A 19,894-nucleotide genomic window follows, 5' to 3' on the forward strand; every position below is an offset into this window, starting at 1 on the left:
AAAAGATAATTATTTTGGATTAGAAAAATTGCCAGGGAGAAGTTGTACAATTGGTTGCAGCAGATAGTCATAACATGGTTCACTCAAAAGGCTGGCAAGTAGCTGAACTTGAACCATGAGAGTGGTTCATCTCTGAGTGGTAGGCACATCCTCCTGACTATGATCTTCTGCTTACTGAAGTGACATTTACAATTCAGCTCCTACAACCTGAAACAGTTTAAATCTCAACATAACTACCACAGGCAAACTTCAGAATACATGATTGGTATTGTTTAGCTATGCTGCAAAGAAGTACAGTAGGGATCTTCACTGTTCAGATACATCAAACACAAGCACAGGAAGTGAGAAACCTCTTAGGACAACATGACTGCATAATTGATCACTGACAGGTTTCACCAAGTCAATTTATTTTGGTCCTGGTTAGAGCAAGAATCTTCAGCTGGCAGAAGGCTACTTTCAGGAAAAATGTGGAGACCCAGACAGAGGTCACATGTTCACATAAAAGGGAGGCTGCTGCTAAGAAAAATGTGGAGATTCAGACTGAGGTCCTAAAACAACATGCTAGTGCTTATGTCTCTGGCTGTAGTGAGAGCCAGAACCTGGCCATTGAAGTGCTACGTGAGGGAGGCAGCACTTGTGTAAGATGCAACCAGCTAAATGACTTCCTCAGTCTTGTGGTTGACCTGAAGGAGAAGATGGAGAGGCTGAGGAGTATAAAGGAATGTGAGACGGAGATTGATTGGTGGTGCCAAACCCTATCGGCCCCAACATCTTGGCAGCCAGCTGAGGCTTCACATGAAACACATGACCCTCTGCTGCCTTGCAAACAGGTGATAGAAGGGGACTGGCAGGCAGTGTTCTTCCTGCCATGAGGCCCCTGTCCTCTCCTTCCCCTACCAACAGTGGTGAAGAATTGCGGGTATGGGGCAGTGGCAAAAGGCCCCTGCTCAGCAATGCAGGCACCCCTTCCCAGAGATTTCTGTTGGATGGACATATGCTCATCTGGGTAAAACACTGGCTGGATAACCTGGCTCAAAGAGTTGTGGTCAATGGAATTAAATCCAGTTGGCAGCCAGTCAGGAGCGGTGTCCCCCAGGGCTCAGTACTGGGGCTGCTTCTATTTAACATCTTTATTAATGATCTTGATGAAGGAATTGAGTGCACCCTCAGTAAGTTTGCAGACAACACCAAGCTGGGAGGGAGCACTGATCTGCCTGAGGGGAGAAAGGCACTACAGATAGACCTGAATAAACAGTACGAGTTTCAATAGGGCCAAGTGTCAGGTCCTGCATTTTGGTTACAACAACCACAGGCAACCCTACAGGCTTGGGGAAGAGTGGCTGGAAAGCTGCCCAATGGAAAGGGACCTTAGTGTACTGACAGACAGTCAGCTGAATATGAGCCAGCAGTGTGCCCAGGTGGCCAAGAAGGCCAATGGCATCCTGGCTTGTATCAGGAATGGTGTGGTCAGCAGGACTAGGGAAGTCATCCTGCCCCTGTACTTGGCACTGGTGAGGCCTCACCTCAAGTACTGTGTTCAGTTTTGGGGCATCTCAGTATGGAAAGGACACTGAGGTTCTGGAGCAGGTCCAAAGAAGGGCAACAAGGCTTGTGAAGGGTTTGGAGAATGTGCCCTATGAGGAGAGACTGAAGGAACTGGGGCTGTTTAGTCTGGTGAAAAGGAGACTGGGGGGAGACCTTATTGCTCTCATCCAGTATCTGAAAGGTGCTTACAGTGAGAGTGGGGCTGGTCTCTTCTCACTGGTGACAGGACGAGAGGAAATGGCCTCAAGTTGTGCCAGGGTAGGTTTATGATGGATACCAGGAAAAACTTGTTTACTTGATTGGATTGTTAAGCACTGGAATAGGCTCCCTAGGTAATTGGTTGAGTCACCATCCTTGAATGTGTTTAAAAATTGGATGTGGTGCTCAGGGACATGATTTAGTGAAGGACTGTTAGAGTTAGGGTAGTATGGTTAGTTTATGATTGGGCTAGATGATCTTTAAGTTCTTTTCCAACCTGAGCAATTATTTGATTCTATGATTCTATATCTACACTATTAACTGCTTTGCCAGTTAGTATATAAAAGCATTTTTCAGAAACAGTGTAGTATCATAAGACCTCACCTTAATGTTATTTCCACTGACCTAGAAATATATGGATTAGTTAAGAAACACAAACAGGACCACGATCTTCCACTTATGGCATTGCTTTTGCAAAATACATTGATAGTCAGATAAATACATCAAGTAAAATCTATTTCAGTAACTGTATTGAGGCAGAGAAGAAGTGAAATCACCTTGTTCAGGAAGGATATTTTCAGTGTTTTAATAGACAAGTCATATCAGTGCGAGAAATGACTATGCAAGGTGGAGAGTAGGGACCATAGATTACATTGCTGTCACTGCTGTTACACAGATCTAAAACATAACTGTGATTAGGAGCCTGGAGCATGTTCCTTAAGAGGACAAGCTGACTGTTCAGCCTGGAGAAGACTGAGATACATCACATTAATACTTACAAATATGTAAATGATGGGTGTCAGGAGGATGAGGTCAGGCTCTTTTTGGTGGTGCCCAGTAACAAAACAAGGGCAATAGGCACAGACTGGAACACAGGAAGTTCCATATGAACATAAGGAAAAAAATCTTCACTGTGAGAGTGACACAGCACTTGAACTGCCCAGAGAAGCTGTGAAGCCTCCTTCTCTGGAGACAGCCAAAACCCACATGGACACTTTCCTGTGCAACCTACTGTAGGGAACCTGCTTTAGCAGGGGAGTTGGACTAGATGATTTCCAGAGGTGAGGTGCCTTCCAACCTCTGTGTTTCAACCAGAGAGCCAGTACAGTGCATTCTCCTAACCCACAGCACAGGACAACCAGGCACACATTTCTGCTCCCCCAGTGAATTCACACACACATCTACCACTACAGACGGATGCAAACCATTCAGCCTGTTTATTTTGCAGCACTTCACCAAAAAAGCAGAACAGGATGCAGAGCCCCACAGACCCACCACACAAGCATCCATGGCCCATCTCAGGGTTTGACCACAACCTGAACAAAGTTCTGCAAATTCTAGAGAACCACTTCAGAAAGCATCTGAAATATAGGCAAGACAGTGATATAAATTAACCTGGATATTATCCAAATGACATTAGAACATAATAAGCAAATGTAAGGCTGTTTGTATTGTAGTCTTGTAGATGAGCTTTCAATTAGCATAAATGGCACTTCGATTGGCAAAACCTCCAAGTGGTGAAATATTTAAAGACACTTGAAAATACTTATGTCCATGACAATTACCAAACTACTTGCCAAGAACAAAACAGTCAGGTATTCCCTACACACAAGGTGTGGTATCTGCATTACATAAATAAAACAGTCCCTGGCTGTATGTGTAGGTCCACATGCAACTCTCATGGGTTCAGAAAACACAGATGCCCAAAATCAAGGCCACCAAGACAGAGACATGAACCATACACAAGAAGATATGATTCTGTTTCCCTCCTTGTACCAGGCTCTACAGGCAACAACTTTTCACAGGTGTGAGCTCCTGGGGATGTGTCAGGGAGTCAGGTCATAGCTTAGCCCTATGCACTACAGATATTGCTCCTTGTTCACAGCATAACTTTGACCAGTCTGAGTTGTGCCAGAGGACTCCTCTGCCACAGAGATTCACCCCTCTCAGGGAAAATATCCAGTCCATGGAAAATTATTACTCTACTGAAGGCCTGAGTTATTTCAGTTACCAAACCAGTATTGTGAATTAACCACAAAATTAACTACTGGCTGAGCTATATTCTATGCTGCTTTCAATATCATCCAGCAGTTGGAAACAATGCGCTTGTCACTGAACTGAAGCGAGAAGAGTTAAAACCTAGTAGGGGCTCCTGATGAACTTCAGATAGGTTGAAGTCTTCTAATAGGTGTACTGGTGCCCATCATCCACCCATTCTTGTTTACTGTCAGTGTTATCATTTCTGTTGGTTCATGTGATATGCATTGAAGTAGTTTACTTCCTTCCTTCATTGCTCTACAGTTATCAAAATTGCCCTAAATCTCTTCTGTTTTTCAAAAATTCACATCTTTATAACCTTCTGTTCCTCACTAGGGCTTAGCTTGCACTAAATATTGACTTAAATCTCTCAAATATAAGAAGCACTGCCAGGATGAAGCAGATTCCCTTGTTATACTGAAACAACAACAACAACAACACACACACACACACACAAAACAAAACAAAACAAAACAAAACAAAACAAAACAAAACAAAACAAAAAACACCTCCAAAACAGACACAAAAAAACATCCAAAAGCCCCCCACATCCTAATCGGTGTTTTAAAGAAAATCTGAACGCTATTCTCTGGGGAGTGTCATGGTTTTATGATCATTGGTATTCCACATCATCACATCATGTAGTGTACTGTGAATTTAAGTATTAATGCCCCAGTTCCGCACACCGAGGAGAAGAAACTATGTTCCCCAGAAGACTGTTTGCTGTGCTGATATCATTCCCATACAGGGGGAACACATATAAGGTGGTGCTGGGTCATCTGATATTCTCTTTCTTCCCTTCAGCTTTTCTCTTCACTGCTCTTCTCCTTCGCTGCTGCCTGTCCCAGCTGCACAATTACTGTAAGGCCTACAGCTTTCAGATCCTCTCTCATTATATCTGATTTATGAGATTCAATTATAATTATCTTGCATCCCAATACCATATTTAGTAAATTAGTTTGTTTCTCCTCAGATCATTGCCACTGTTTTTTTCTAATTATTTTGGGGTTCCCTGTTTCCCTTCTCCAGAGGCGTGGATTTTGAGAAATCCCTTCGCCCCATTAGTCATGGAACTGGGCTGGACCAGCCTGTAAACCATTGACAGGGAGGCAGGAGGCATCAACATGCTTCATCAGTTGGTGTTTGCTAGGAGCGTGTGCTACATGAGGCACTTCCACAATCTGGTTGTAATTTCCTCCCATGGCTCTTTTTGTTGGCATTAGCTAAGCATTTCTGAGTTCATCTGTCAGGGAAGCAACGTCTTCAAAATTTTGTGTCTTATATTATCAGTTCCATCTATTACTAAAAGAGCTGTTGTTGCTCTTTTGGGCAAGCTTTGTGCATAAAAAATGAGAGTTGTCAAAATTCAGTAATGAAAAGGTAGCTGCTCATGGTTATGTGTGGGAACTGAGCAAATCACATCACAGAGAGAAGCAATTAAGTTATGAGTCATAAAGTTTTCCTCCAAAAAGATCCAAAAGGAAAGTAAATAAATGGATGATACTGTGCAACAGTCAGATCACTCAGAGACCATCTTTCATTTCAGTGGCCACAGCAGTCTCCAAAGCAGAGAAAGAGTGGGAGTCAGGTAGTCTCTGTAGAATCACAGAATCACTCAGGTTGGAAAAGACCTTTAAGATCATCGAGTCCAGACATAAACTAACCATACTACCCTAACTCTAACAACTCTCCACTAAATCACGTCCCTGAGCACCACATCCAGATGGTTTTTAAACACATACAGGGATGGTGACTCAACCAATTCCCTAGGGAGCCTATTCCAGTGCTTAACAACCCTGTCAGTAAAGAAATTTTTCCCGATATCCAACATAAACCTACCCTGGCACAACTTGAGGCCATTTCCCCTCGTCCTGTCACCTGTCACCAGTGAGAAGAGACCCATCCTGCTCTCGCTGTAAGCACCTTTCAGATACTGGATGAGAGCAATAAGGTCTCTCCTCAGCCTCCTCTTCCCCTGACTAAACAGTCCAGTTCCTTCAGTCTCTCCTCATAGGGCACATTCTCCAAACCCTTCACAAGCCTTGTTGCCCTTCTTTGGACCTGCTCCAGAACCTCAGTGTCCTTTCCATACTGAGATGCCCAAAACTGATCACTTGAGGTGAGGCCTCACCAGTGCCAAGTACAGGGGCAGGATGACTTCCCTAGTCCTGCTCACCACACCATTCCTGATACATGCAGGACAGGGAAGCTAGGAGTGGCATATAGAAAAAAAAACAACCAGAAGGAATTACAATGGGAAGTCAAAACAGCCATTAGAGGCACATCAGTAGCTACCTGAAACCAAGAGTGCAAGATCATGTCCTTTGTATTTGCAGCACCAATGCTTGTTATTGCTAATTTTTGCCAGATGTGCCTGTTGTTGCTCCATGCAAACACGTGGCTTGGGAAATTTTCTTCCAAAACTGCCTATTCCTCAACCTATACCAGAAAATCTGCCTGTTCTGGGAACTGTCTGTCTGATACATGATGATGACACTGTTGTCTTCAGACTGTTCCGCTTCTGTTTCCTTAAGCTAGAAACTACATCTGCTCATAGTAGTTGTTCAGAATATAACCTCCTATGGGATTCTGTAAAGTCCCTCGATGTTTTGTTTAGACACCAACAATTTTAAACCTAGCAAGGCGTAAGCATATGAACCACAGAATCATAGAATGTCTTGGGTTGGAAGGGACTTCAAGGATCATCAAGTTCCAATCTCTCTGCCACATGCAAGGTTGCCTATCACAAGATCTAGTTACGATCAGATTGCCCAGGACCCCATCCAACCTGGCCTTGAACACCTTCAGGTGTTCCTCCAGGAACGAGGCATCCACAACCTCTCTGGACAACCTGTTCCAGCTCTTCACCACTCTCTCACTCTCTCAGTAAAAAACTTCCACTTGACATCCAGTCTAAATATCCCTTCCTTTAGTTTTAAATGATTCCCTCTTGTCTTATCACTGTCTACCCTTGTAAAAAGTTAATTTCTCTCATGTGTACATTTTGCTTAATCCCATCTGCAGAATTTCTTCCAATTTTGTCACAACTTTTTCCTGTCCTGGTCTAAAACAGACATTTGCACAAGCACATATGAACACAGACTCCCACGATACTTTTTTTTTTTTTTTTTTCCCCAGGAACTGCAAGATACTGGATTTTAAAATCTCAGCTTCCAGATTATTACAGTGCTACTACTCAGGAAAGAAAAAGGTATCTGGAGATAAGTTTAACCAGTATATATTGACAATATCTTCTCTTTTTCTCTTCTGTTTCCTCTACTTGATAATTCCATTTAGCAGTTGCCCACCTCCAAGAACCACGGAGTCACATATTAAATCAGTATGCTAGTGTCTAATGGGTAACAATGAATTCCTAATAGTCAGTGGCACAGTATCTTCTGTCCTAGCTTCACTTGTTTGTGCCTCCAGAGTTGCAGGTTCCACGCAACACTGATTTTTCATCTAACCACATACAATCTACCTCTATTACTATGCAGTTCACATGAAGTGATACAAGTCTGCTTACTCACAACTGCACTGTGATTAACTGCTGGTACTCAGTAATTTTTCAGGTGCAGACTCCAAAGCACAAGACAGGTAAGCCATACCGTTTTTACTACCTGCCTCTCACTGTGCACTAGGAACATAAAGGTAACCAGGAGTTCCTATTACAGGAGAAATATAATAAAGTGGTTCTGTGAAGAGCATAAAAATCTCAGTTCAGTAGAATACTGCTTATATACTTGACTCATAAAGACTGCCTTTAGGCAAGACTCACTAATGAAAAATGTTAGTGGCTGGACTAAATGAGTGTTCGTACATTCATTGCCAGCACTTGCATACATTTCTTTGCATAAGCAGGGCTCCTAGCATTGCTTATTACTGTAGTTGGTTGACATGTGTCATGGAGTTATCTAGACCAATCTATGTCTGTGACAGGGGGCAGTAGGCCCGTGGGCCTCCTGGCCCCCAAAACTGGGAAGGGAAAAAGGGAAAGGAGAAGGGAGATGGGAGCTGGGCTCAAGGAAACAAACAGAGCAGTGGCAATGATCTAAAGAGGAAAACTTATTTTACTAACTATGATATTGGAATGCAAGGTAACACAGTATAATACAATCTAATTGAAATTGAGGCTAATAAATCAAGTAAAATAAGAGAGAGTTTTCCAAAGACTGAGAAGACTACTTTAAAACTGAAGGCACCACGGCTTCAAAGCACACCCACACCTGCTGCCAGGCAGTGAGAGAGAGAGAGTGAGTGTCACTTACATGATGTATTTTCCTCTCTGACCATGAGGTCCTCTGGGATGTGTAGTCCTTCTCTGTGCTCCACATGATGTCATGATGTGGAATACCAATAGCAAAAATTACAAAACCACAACAACATGTTCCATTATAAACCCTGTCTTCAGGTGCCTGTATGTTTTCAAAGATGCATACATTTTGATAAAATTTTGCATGCTGGATATCCACTTCATATATATGGAGACGCATGCCAAGAAAATTTCAGGCAGAAATTTCTAGCAGTGAGTTTAAGGGAGCACATATTTTTACTCTTCAAAGAGTTCTGATGATGTTTCTTTTTACTACCCATATTAATTTGGTGTAGTAGTGAGTTTACTGAGCATTTATCTTTTAGTATTCATGTAAAGGTACATTAAAGATCAACTAACCTCTCCAAAAAAAACAGTCTCTCAAAAAAATTTGGTTTGAGACATCTTTGATTTCACTATCTAAACACCTAGGAAACTTTTTCCATGCCAAGCATGTTCCAGACTGGTGCTAAGACACTTTTTTTCTGCAATGCAGATCTAAGCTTTTTCTGGCTGTGCCCTGTCTGGGCATCTCTCCTGCATGCGGGAAGAATCTTGCTGAGTATGTATGAGGAATCTTGCTGTGCCGATTAGAACACAAGAGGAAAACACAAACCCACTGCAGAAGTGCCTGTGTTGAAGAAAGAGATAAAGGCAGCAGGGAGGACTAGGAGGAGAGAGGGTGGGAAAGAATGAATCAGGACAAATCATGTTTTGGGAAGCAAAATAAAATTCTGATTTGTAGTTATCATAGGCTTGAGTGGAGCAGGAGCTTGAGAGAGCAGGTAGCAGAGTGGTTTCACAGGGAACTGGCAATGGGATTTACTGTCAGCCAGCTGGCTCAAATACTGGCTGGGTGGGAGTAGGTTAGAATGCATCAGAATTCTACAGCCATCCAGCAACCCTTGTGGAGCCTACTTCATCATGATCAAGTGCTTCCACCGAAGCACTGCTCAGGCTGGCATTCAGAGCCACATCTGAAGTCAAGGCAGGGCAGAGCAAGGCAAAGTTTCCTCAGCTCCCTATCACAGGAAAGGTCAGTGACAGAATGGCACTGCTAAGTCACAGCAGCTGGAGATGCAGAATGCTTTTACTAAAAACATGTTCTAGCCTTTGTACAGCAAGGAGAAGAATCTGAGGTTTGCACAGGTGCATATTTTCAGACTGCTATTCACTTCACAAGTTTTACTGCATGGCACAGTTAATATGACTGAAATTTGGTTTGCTCAGGCAGCTCACATTCTTAAAAATTATCATTTCTTCCTAAAATCATTTTATGAAATATGAGATTAGGAGGAAAAAAATATATAAAAAAAGGACAGTTTTATGATTCCTTGCATCGAGTTGTGTGTGATCTCTCATCCCATGCAATCAATAAATAATTTTCTCCATATTCATAATGACAGAAGGACCCAACCCAGAGCAGGCAAGAATTGTACATTACTATTATTTACAAATTATATTATATTACTTACAGATAAACCCAGCAGTGCTACCTTATCTGCTCAGCCTTTCACAGATTGGTGTAAGGAAAGGACTGATAGGCACCAACCTAAGTGAAGGAACTGGGCTGTAACAAGTTACTTGCATTTCATCCAAGGAGAGAAAAGCTATTTCAAAGAGACATTTGCAAACAGCAAATTTTAAGAGCTGCACTAACACTGAGATTTTAATGAAATTCTGGAGCCTACAGGCATACAATGTTTTTATCTAAATCAGCTTAAAGATGAGCTGTTCACCATCAGCATTTGCAAGTAAGCAACATACTTCAGAAAAACTTGCAATCGTCAAAGCATTTCAAAGTGTATGGTAGCTCAGTTCATAATAACTAGAAACCAAGTTTGCTTTCAGATCTTGAAGTACTGATTGCAAGCAAAAGAAAATACATGGTTACCTATTTATGACTGAGATTACATAAAATAGCTTCTGAAATGCAACAGTTATATCAGATTAAGATCTAAAATAACATTTATGTTTTAAAACTGCTTGTCACCTTAGTTACAGTTGACTAAATGATTTTCTTATCAAAATCAATTAGTATATCTACAGAGTTTTTGCTGTCACTGTTATTTGTTTTCACTTCAGAACATTATGACCAAACAACATACTCCCCTATTTCTCCAAGTAACTTCCCCTTTTTCCTCAGCCAATCAAATGAATTCATTGGTTATGAAAGTTTTAACTTACACAGCAACAGTCTTTCAAAAATAGCATGTAGAAGCATGATCCATCAAAGAGGAAGAATGGGTAGAGCTTGGACTCCTCTCCTTTCCCTATTCCTATTTACAGCCACTCAGTTGTACCAGATGAAGCAAGTTCCTCCTGCCTGTCCAGTGTGATAGTGACATCTTTTAGGCTTCTAGGTATTATGCCTGCCTCAAGTTAATTGTCTCCTGCAGCAGAAGCCTGTGAAGCATCAACTCCTTGCTTTTATCAGGGCAACATTATTTTAAGTTCTTAATTAAATACCCATGACTACATTATGCCTTCAGGCACAGCCTTGAGAAAGAGATAATTTATGAACTTCAGAAATAGCCCAAGGAGGCCAAGTGCTTCAAGCACAGCCCTCTACACCACATATTTTTATTCCCCTTGATTTTGAAGTATGGGTGGAAGAAGCACTGCTGCAGAAGTGGAAAATCACATCCATCTTATAATCACTTATTAATGCTTAGAAAGAAGTGAAGAGAGAAAACAGCATGAGAAAGGACACCTCTCAACTTCAAAACCAACTAAAGCAGAGATATTAAGGAAGACTCACATCTGTATTTACATCAGAGAAAATTTAAGACAGTTGCTATAGCATTTCTTGGGCCAGTCTTTGATCGCTTTTGATAAGCATAACTGAATTTCATGTTAGAAACAGCAGTGTTCCCTTGAGTCAGCTGTTTACATTTTTACTCAAGAGCCACCTTTGAATATATGTGCATGCCGAAACTGAACCACTATGGAGCTCACCATTTCCCCACTCCTCCTGCATATTATACCCATTCTGTCACTACTCAGCATACTCTTTCAGACAGAAGCCTCATCTATTCATATTTCTAGGTGCTAAGCTTTCTTCAGTCACTGTCAGGATGGTATTCAGTAACAGTTTCTTTGTGTTTAGCAGCCATGTTATACAACAGTAAAATTCCCACTCTCTACTCTGATTAGGAGCAATGGAAGTCAATAAAGCACCTGCCTCACAGTAACCTTCTACCACAGTAGTCTTGCAGTGAAGTCTTTGGACAACAAACACAAGTATTACCAGGCAAATATCTTCTGCACTTGGATGCAGAAACAGAGCTAGCAGTTTAGCATTGTAACTGACAGTATCACAGTAAGGACTGCTTTTCCTTTTCATACATTTACCATACTTCTGAATCAGTATGCACGCATTTCTTTCACATCCAAAGTTATTTTTAGCTTAATATTTCCATGACAACTGAGGAAGAAATGGTCAACTTGAAAGCTGGCTCAGTGAAAAGTCAAAATCCTGGGAGAAGAAGCTTCTTTGTGGTCAAATTCTATTAGTCATATACTACACTAAGCACATTGTTGTTTGTTGCTGCTCCTTCTAACCATCACATTTAAAAACTCACTTTGAGTGATTCAGAGAATTACACAGCATGTTTTCATACAATAAAGACTTTTCATTTCTGTTGCAGTATGAACACATTAATACAAGCAGAAGACAGCAAAAAGCTAATAGAGATCAAAGTTGAAACTCACAATTGTTCTAATAGCTCCAGATGCTCCAAACCTGCTGGCCCCAGGTACAAAGAAGAGTAAATAGAGATGCTGTGGTAATCTTAACACTACTAGAAATGCACTGCACTTACCAAGAATGTGATAGCAAGTATTACAGTTCACATTTTTGGTTTTCCTTGCTCTATCACAAAGCAGAATTATTTTCACAGAATTTTGGAAGAGAATTGTTGCAAAATTTTGGAAGACCAAAATGAAGGCACTGGAAATAGAGGCAAGGAAAATGTTACAAGGGAGAAGCCCAACAAATGGCCTACTCCTCTCCTTTCACATCAGGGTGACTTGATTTTATTTGCAAGGCATCTGATAGTATGTGGTGAGAGTAAGGACAATTGCACCTGAATTCAGCACTGCAGTTCTGCTGAGCACAAAAGGCATTTACAGCACGGTACTGGGGCAGCAGATACTGAGACCTTTAGCACACTGGTTCTGGACTCTGGCAGCTACTTTGCAAACATTTTATTCCTTTCATACCACTTTTCTCTACTTTGTTATATTGAAAGGTATTAAACAACATATAACTCTATCCCTAATATTTTTTACATTATTAAATACGAGTATGAGATTATTGCTCCATAATTACCAAATGAACAATTTCCTGAAGTTGTTACTCTGAAAAACAGCACTGTGTGAGGTCTTTTCTTCATATGCTAAGTCTTACCTGTGAAAGTCCAGCAAGCTTTAACTAAACAGAGCAAAACAGACTTCAGTGTCTTCACAACAGTGAACAATTCTCTTGTTTATATATACAAAGCACTTATAATTAACTGGGCTTGTCCACTCAGAATCATGAGCCTTTAATAAAAGCTTCATGTCAGATACACTGCTGTGGTGTAGCTCTTTCCTTTTCTCCTTCCTCCAACTTATAAAGGGTTTGTTTTAGAGCAGCGGAACCTGTCCTCCTATCTGCTGAGAAACTGCAGGCAGAGAAAAAAACCTCACATCCTTTGGCACTCGCAGGGACTTGTAGGCCACAGTGGATACAGTAAAAACTTTGCCTCAGCCTCTTAGAACAATGCTGTCCGAATTCCTCTACTAAGCTCAAGAGCGATTGCATTATGCACAGTGGCATATGCAGGTTCAGGTAGATTTACTCTTTCCAGTAAGGACTGGTAAAGGAAAAACAAGCTTGAAGTCCAGATTACCTGAAGGCACACAAGAAATCTCAAATTTGTCTACGTGCCACACAGTCCCTTCTGTAGATCTCTTCTTTCTGTGCAACTGTACAGCCCTCACCAATTGGAGGATCTCAGATGCTAATAGCCTAGAAAACATCTCACAGAGAAAAGCCCCTGGCATTCTAGCTTCACACACACTGATCAGTCTCCTTATCATGGAGATTATTTCAATGCCAGCTCACATGATGTCTGACTGTGGCCACACCCTGCAAGTTTCAAAATCACTGCTGCTTTACATGATATTGTGTGTATTTGGCATCACCTCATTCGTGAGGGCCAGAAAAGCAGAGCAGGACCCACAGATAACTTCAAGGTGAAAGACTTACACAGTAGTCCCTCTGTTCCTCCTTTCACAAGTGAAGCTGCTCAGGAAAGGGAAGGCTGTATATCTATTTCCTTTTCTAGGAACTATGATTGTGCTCAAGGCACAGTTTTAGATATTTGTATGCCATTAACAATGCCAATACCTGCCAATGAGGCTTGGTCCTAAGAGACTCAGCATGTAAGACTCCTTTTCAGGTAAGCGATCTACAGGCAGGTCTGCCTACTGGGATGATGATGAATTGTGCCATCTTCTTTTGTTTCTAGCTGCATTCACAGCTATATGAAATGCTGAAAAATAGCATTGAGCTTTTCTGCTCTCTTCATAATGATGAGGACAGACTCATCAGACACTAATGCTCTTCTGCAGCTTGCCCATAAAGTAATCTTCTACAGGGGCACTCTCTGACTTTGGCAATTGACTATAGAAGCACAAAGCATGCAACTTTCTGCATTTGGTCTAGCCACTCTGCAAAGATAGATATCTTCTGACTTGATGCATTTTGTTTAGCTGATGATGCTATGGTGCCTATTATTAATTTCCCAGGGAATTTATAAGACAAAGCAGAAACTATTAAATGCAAAGAAAGCCACATTATACCTGTCATTATTTTTCATCTCAGAGCCCCATCTGCAGGTTCCTATTGTAACAACTGTTTTTCTTTTTTGAAATACCAGCTTTTGTTCATCATCTATTTCCAGTGTAATAACTGGTGAAGAAAACTGCTGTAATCACAAAATGAAACATGGCTTTCTAAAATCTATCAATTTCAAAGTATCTTACTTACACATAGGTTACATGAAGTTAAAATATACTGATTGTAAAAAGATCAGTGAGCCAAATGATAGGTACATTGTATGACTGTGCTATGCATTCATGTGCAATAAATTTATGTAAGTGTGGGGAAAAAATTACTGTGAATCAGATACTACATTTGTGCAGGTGAAAGATTAACATAGCGATATTTCAAGCAATGCAAATACTACATTTAAACATTCAAGGGGACAAAGGATCGTAGGCAGCATGGGTGAGAGACTGTAGAATTACAAAGGTTTATTCCATAGCAAAATACACCAAGATGTACGCTATGGGACTGGAAATAAATGGTCTTCAAATCACTGTTAGTTCCTATTGATTAAAAACTGCTATACAGACAGCAATATGTCAGTCACCTGAAAATGTCTGCCAGGTGGCCACTGCTTTCTCTCTGGCTTTGTACTTTCATGCTTGGACCCACAGTGCACGTTACAGATGTTTGCTTCACTGGCTGGTGCTTACATTTTCAAGCCTTCAGAGCTGCTGTTCTGACAGCAGAAGCTCCCAGCTTGCTCAAGCCTATCCAAGCTGAAATTGCTGCAGTCACACAAACAAGTGACAGACAGGAAACACTGTTTTATTTTTTTTATAGTTAAAGACTCAGGTCTCAAAACACAGCACTCCCAACTCCTACAGAGTTTGCTGCACTGTGAAAAAGAAACTCGAATGCAAATCCTCAAAAGCCTGAGCAAGATCTAACAGGTGTTTTGTGACAACACACAGTAGGACAGGTACACAGTGCAGACTGCAGATAACCTATGCTATTTTTAAAACACTTTTTTAGAAATAGACTTGCAGAGAACCTATAAAAAACTCAAAAGCAGAGGGAAAGGGCATCTGAACAAAAAGGAAGAATTAACAGAGGTGTATTCTAGAGCAAATTTGCTTCGAATCACCTGCACATTCATATCATCTACTATTGCTAATGCTGTACACCAGTTTCCCCCCAAACTTGGATGCTTACTTATATATACAGAATTTTGGCACTTAATCTACTGTTGGCACATTCATTCATACCTCCTACAGTCCCAAGCAAATGATTCGAAACCTCAGAATGTCTATATGCAACATTAGAAAAGGAAAATGCTATGGCTCTTACTTTCAGTCTGGAAGACAGGACATCTGATGTTTGTGCTTGGTGTAAGGCTGGAGAACCTAGGCATCCTGCAGAACCTAAGTCACTGCTTTATTGCCTCTAGCAGAAACACACAGCATTCAGCATGCAGGATGAAATGCACTGATGTCAGAAAATCTGGGTTCTCTTTGAACCTCTTTGAACCTGCAACCAAGTCCAAAGAAGATAAGACTGTGAAAAAAATCCTTTCATTAAGTGGTATTCATGATAATGGGGCTGTTCTTTGGTTACAGGAGAAAAGAGTGGTCTTCTGTAAAGCAGTGTTCAAGAGGACACTCAATACAAATTCTAACAAAGCTTATTAACATCCAGGAGTATCTAGCTCAGCAGCAGTTAAATTCCTAACAGGTGTATTAAGGCTGGTGAATCTGTCTGCAGAGGTAAGGCACCACATGCATACTTTTGTACTGACCTGAAGGGACTGAATCAAGCAGGTCATCAGAGGATTTAGCTCTACTTATTACTTAAGATGCTGTCAGTCAAGTCACACTGAAATTGAAAAGTACATTACCAATTTCTTTGAAAGCATTTGTTTGTTCAGATGTTCCCTGTATCAGTTTTCTCTTAAATCACAGACAGTTTTGTGCCTTAAAAACTCCTGGGCTGTAAGCCTGTTCTTCCCAGTCTTAGAAAGTCCACTGACAGCAAAGCATTTGGTCCTGCTCCTTGGCACCGTGCTCTGCAATCACTAAGAAAGGAATGGAAAGCAAGACTGAAAGCTGCTGGTCTAACTGGCAGTCTGGAGGTGCTTACACTGGCACACACAGGAAGGTAAAGGACCCTCTTTGTGGGCAGGGGCATGCAAACCAAAATTAATATAGTAGCAGGCAGAAATAAGAAGGGCACCACAGATTCATAAAACAAACAGTTCTGTTGACCTACTGGTGGGGGTTCACCAGCCCCAAGGGAGATGTCTCCCACGTGCAGAAGTTGCACACTGCCTTTTGGAACTAGTTCTCTTTGCTGAGGTGCTCAAATGTGCCTGTGCCATCGCCCATCCAATTATGACAGTTCTGCAACTTAAATATTCTAAGAAACAACTTATGCAGCAAAAGTCATACAAGCATATTTGGAGGCAACATGTTTTAGCTCACCCACCAGGTCAAAAGGAATCCGTATTTAAAAAATACAGTAAATGTGGGGTTTTATCGAAGGTATTTTTTATTAGTAATGAATCACTAAACGTGTCTTTTTTTAGCAGTGCTGAGAGCAGAAAAAGAAAGGTTTTTCTTTCCTGTACTACCTCCAGGAATTTCAGTCTGAAAAGCAAATACTTAAACTCTCAGCTGCTGTGAACTGGCATCGCCTTCTGCTAAAGAAACTGTACTTGTTTGTGCACATGTCACATGCAGCCTAGTGTGGTTCTCTACTTGCATATGTATAGTCCAGACCGGAAGTCTCAAATAGGATCTGAGGATGCACACATTTGTCTCCCTGCAAAAAAGCACATAAGCTGTGCTTCTGGCCTTCAGAGAAAGCATATGTACACGGTCCCCTTGTATGATGCTGCGGAAAACACCCAGCTGCTGGCTGCTACACTAAGAATTCAGAACAGGTAAATGCATTTCCAGCACTGTTTTATAGTTTTTCCACTTTCCCACCTTCTTGTTGCCTTGTAGTATATACCTACCATAAACTCATTGTTACAACCACGAAGACTTATTTGCAGATACTTTGTTGGTACATATTTGTTTGAGTCAGCTGCCAGCATACAGCAATTTCTGTCAGCTTTGGCAAGCCATGGCTTCCAAAACAAAAGGTTGTTCAATGGCTAAGTAATTTATAGTTCACAGTGGAAAAAAAAACAAAACAAAAAAACAACCCCAAAACCTGCTTAATGTTTTAAATTTATTACAGTGCCTGAACTATAGACTGCTTGCATGATAGCTGCTAACAACCCGATTCATCTTTTGTTAAAGCCAACTGAAAAATTTCAGCTGATTTCAGTAGATGGAAGCTATACCAATCTCTTATTATCCTTCCAAAAGAAACAGTCATCCAAGCTGTAATTTATTCATTTCACAACCATATATCACTCAGACTTTCTCCAAAATATTTCTAAACTTCATGCAGTATTTCTGTTTGAAATAAACTTGCTGCATGTTCTACCAACCAGATTATGTACTCCACAGTACATAATGCGTACAGGTCAGCTAAATCATTTTACATGTGACAAAGATACATTATTTAGCATTTAAGTGTATCTCAAATGCAACAAATTTAAGAAATTCAGAAAAAGAAGTATATCTTACAAAGCAAAATCATATTCTATTTTCCAAACTGCACAAAGCCTAAATAGGCTAATTCAGAAGCAGAAAATCTATCTTTGCATGTATTTCATATATTTAAAAGGCTCCCGTGGAGTCATTTTCTACCAGAAGAAAGCAGAATATGAGATTTTTTATCTATCATAGAAGTTCAGCACATTTTGTAGAGAAGCAGAAATTACAGGGGTTCCTAATAGCAGTGTTAAGGCTGCATTGGGAGGTCACTATTAACTCAGTTTTCAGGGCTTCACAGCTCCATCACAAAACACCCATGTATTGGTTTTAAACTAGCAAATCAAATTTCATTTCTGAAGCAATATTTTTAGTTATTTTTCCTTGTTGTAAAAGTGCAAAGAGAAAAAGAGAATAATCAGATTTTCATACTTTTCAATGAATGTATAGCTTGAGAGTTTATAATTTTAAATCAGCAAATTCAGATACTTTTTTGGTGAAGTCCTTATTCTGTTTAAATTAACAGCTAGTTCTCCTGACTGTAGTAGAGAAAGAATTTCAATCTACCACTGGAGAAGTTCAGATCCTGCTGCCCACAGGGATGCTCTAGAAGGACAAGTGCCTTCTCCTATTTAATGTATACCCTTCTTGAGGCTGTTCCAGTTGTAACATAATGCAAAATGGCTCAAGCTGCACTGAAAGACACAGAACAACAGCTTGAATACATATGAACATGCCCGCTGCACTAGAACATGATTAGTAAAAAAACTTCCCATCTTTCAGCTAAGTGCAGTCCCACACTTGAGCCCCACACCTCTCAAATCTTTAGGTAACATGAACCAAAGGGACCCTGCATTTACATGCCATCCGCTAACTTGATAACAGGCAAAGACTGCCAGAATTAGCACCCAAACATGAACTAGTCTGAAATTGGTAACAAGGACCAGGGATCAAATGGTGCCTCCAGAAATAGTGTGTTAATGAGAGGCTGCTTCTGGCAGAGGCAGCACGGACAATAGAGGGTTAGCAAGGTGTTCAATACCACAGATGACTCTGCTGTAGATGTCTCTGAACTGAGCCTGAATCCTGAAGTGTGCTAAGTACAGAATATTACATATTTATATACATAAATCCAGAAACCCTAGGCAGCTAAGGGAAGGAAATAGTCCCATTCCTCCATGGGAGACTATCAGAGTATCAGCTCATGCTAGTTCCTAGTGCTTTCTGGAGTAATCCAGGTTAAAAAGTGTCTTCAGTAGCACTTACATGCTGTTCAGTAGATTGGACAAACATCTAGCTAGCAGGGAGACAAATCAAAACTCTGAAATCTCTACAGGCCCCTGAAACACCCTGATGTGTTCCCACCTGTGGACTTACTTTAAGGAATTAGAGAAAGAGAAGCAGAACTGTAGTCACACACCACAAGCCTGTAAGGCCTGTGCTAAACAGCTGCAGCATTAAAATACTTTGCTGTGTGCAGACTGATTCTGAAAGCCAGAGGCAGGAGAGAGAGATGCACATGAGACCTTCTCTTCACAAAAGCAACTTTCCTAAATGTCCTGCCTGCTGGGTTTAGAATTGAGAGTCCTTATCATGAGCTGCTGGGAAGACTCTCTGGTGCCCCTCTACTGCAAGATTATATACTTATACACAGTGCTTGGTCTTTGTGTTTACGCTCTCCACCTTCCATGCCTTATACTGCTGCCAATCAGAAGTCTCTGCTTGGGCAAACACTGCTGTCAAGTTACAACATCCACAGTTCAAATTCTGATATATATGCATCACCTACTTGCTTCTATCCCCACCTCCACATCCTTTCCGTAACACAGCTGCAATTTGCTTCATAACCAAAATCTATTTTGTTTCTCAAGATGCAAATAGCTTTAAAAAAAAACAACCAAACACTCTATTCCTGATTTAATGTGTTTTGTTTACAATTTGTCTTCAAATACCAGGTGAAATAGTAATTACTTTTCATTATTTCTTTTTTCTGAGTTTTCCAAAGGATGGCAAACATTATCCACCAAAAGGAAAAGGTCAGGAGAAAATATAACCTAGAGACAGAGAAAGGTCATCTTTGAAAAGGAAATAAGACTTGTTTCAATGTAGTCAATGTTAAAAAACAAACAAACAAACAAAAAAAAAACAAAAACAACCAAACAACCAAACAAACAACAACAAAAAAAAAACCATAAAAAAAACGTTGCCCAAAAGGAAACTTTATTCTTGAAGATATTCAAAATTTCACTAGGAGATTTCTTGAGCAACCTGCTCAAACTGGACCTGCCCTGAACAGATAACCTCCAGAGGCCCATTGCACCTGATATTATTCAATGACTGCATTTATAGCTTCCTTACAGTGTAAAAGGATCTGTAAAAGGA

At 40.7% G+C, this 19,894-nt stretch overlaps 1 protein-coding gene across 13 annotated transcripts in view; it reads right to left on the reverse strand.

The window, feature by feature from the left end:
• HECW1 (HECT, C2 and WW domain containing E3 ubiquitin protein ligase 1) overlaps window positions 1-19,894 on the reverse strand; it is a 233,504-nt gene that overhangs the window by 113,470 nt on the left and 100,140 nt on the right. The window lies entirely within an intron of this gene.

The sequence above is a fragment of the Excalfactoria chinensis genome, chromosome 2 (assembly GCF_039878825.1).
Source record: "Excalfactoria chinensis isolate bCotChi1 chromosome 2, bCotChi1.hap2, whole genome shotgun sequence".
NCBI classification, from domain to species: domain Eukaryota; kingdom Metazoa; phylum Chordata; class Aves; order Galliformes; family Phasianidae; genus Excalfactoria; species Excalfactoria chinensis.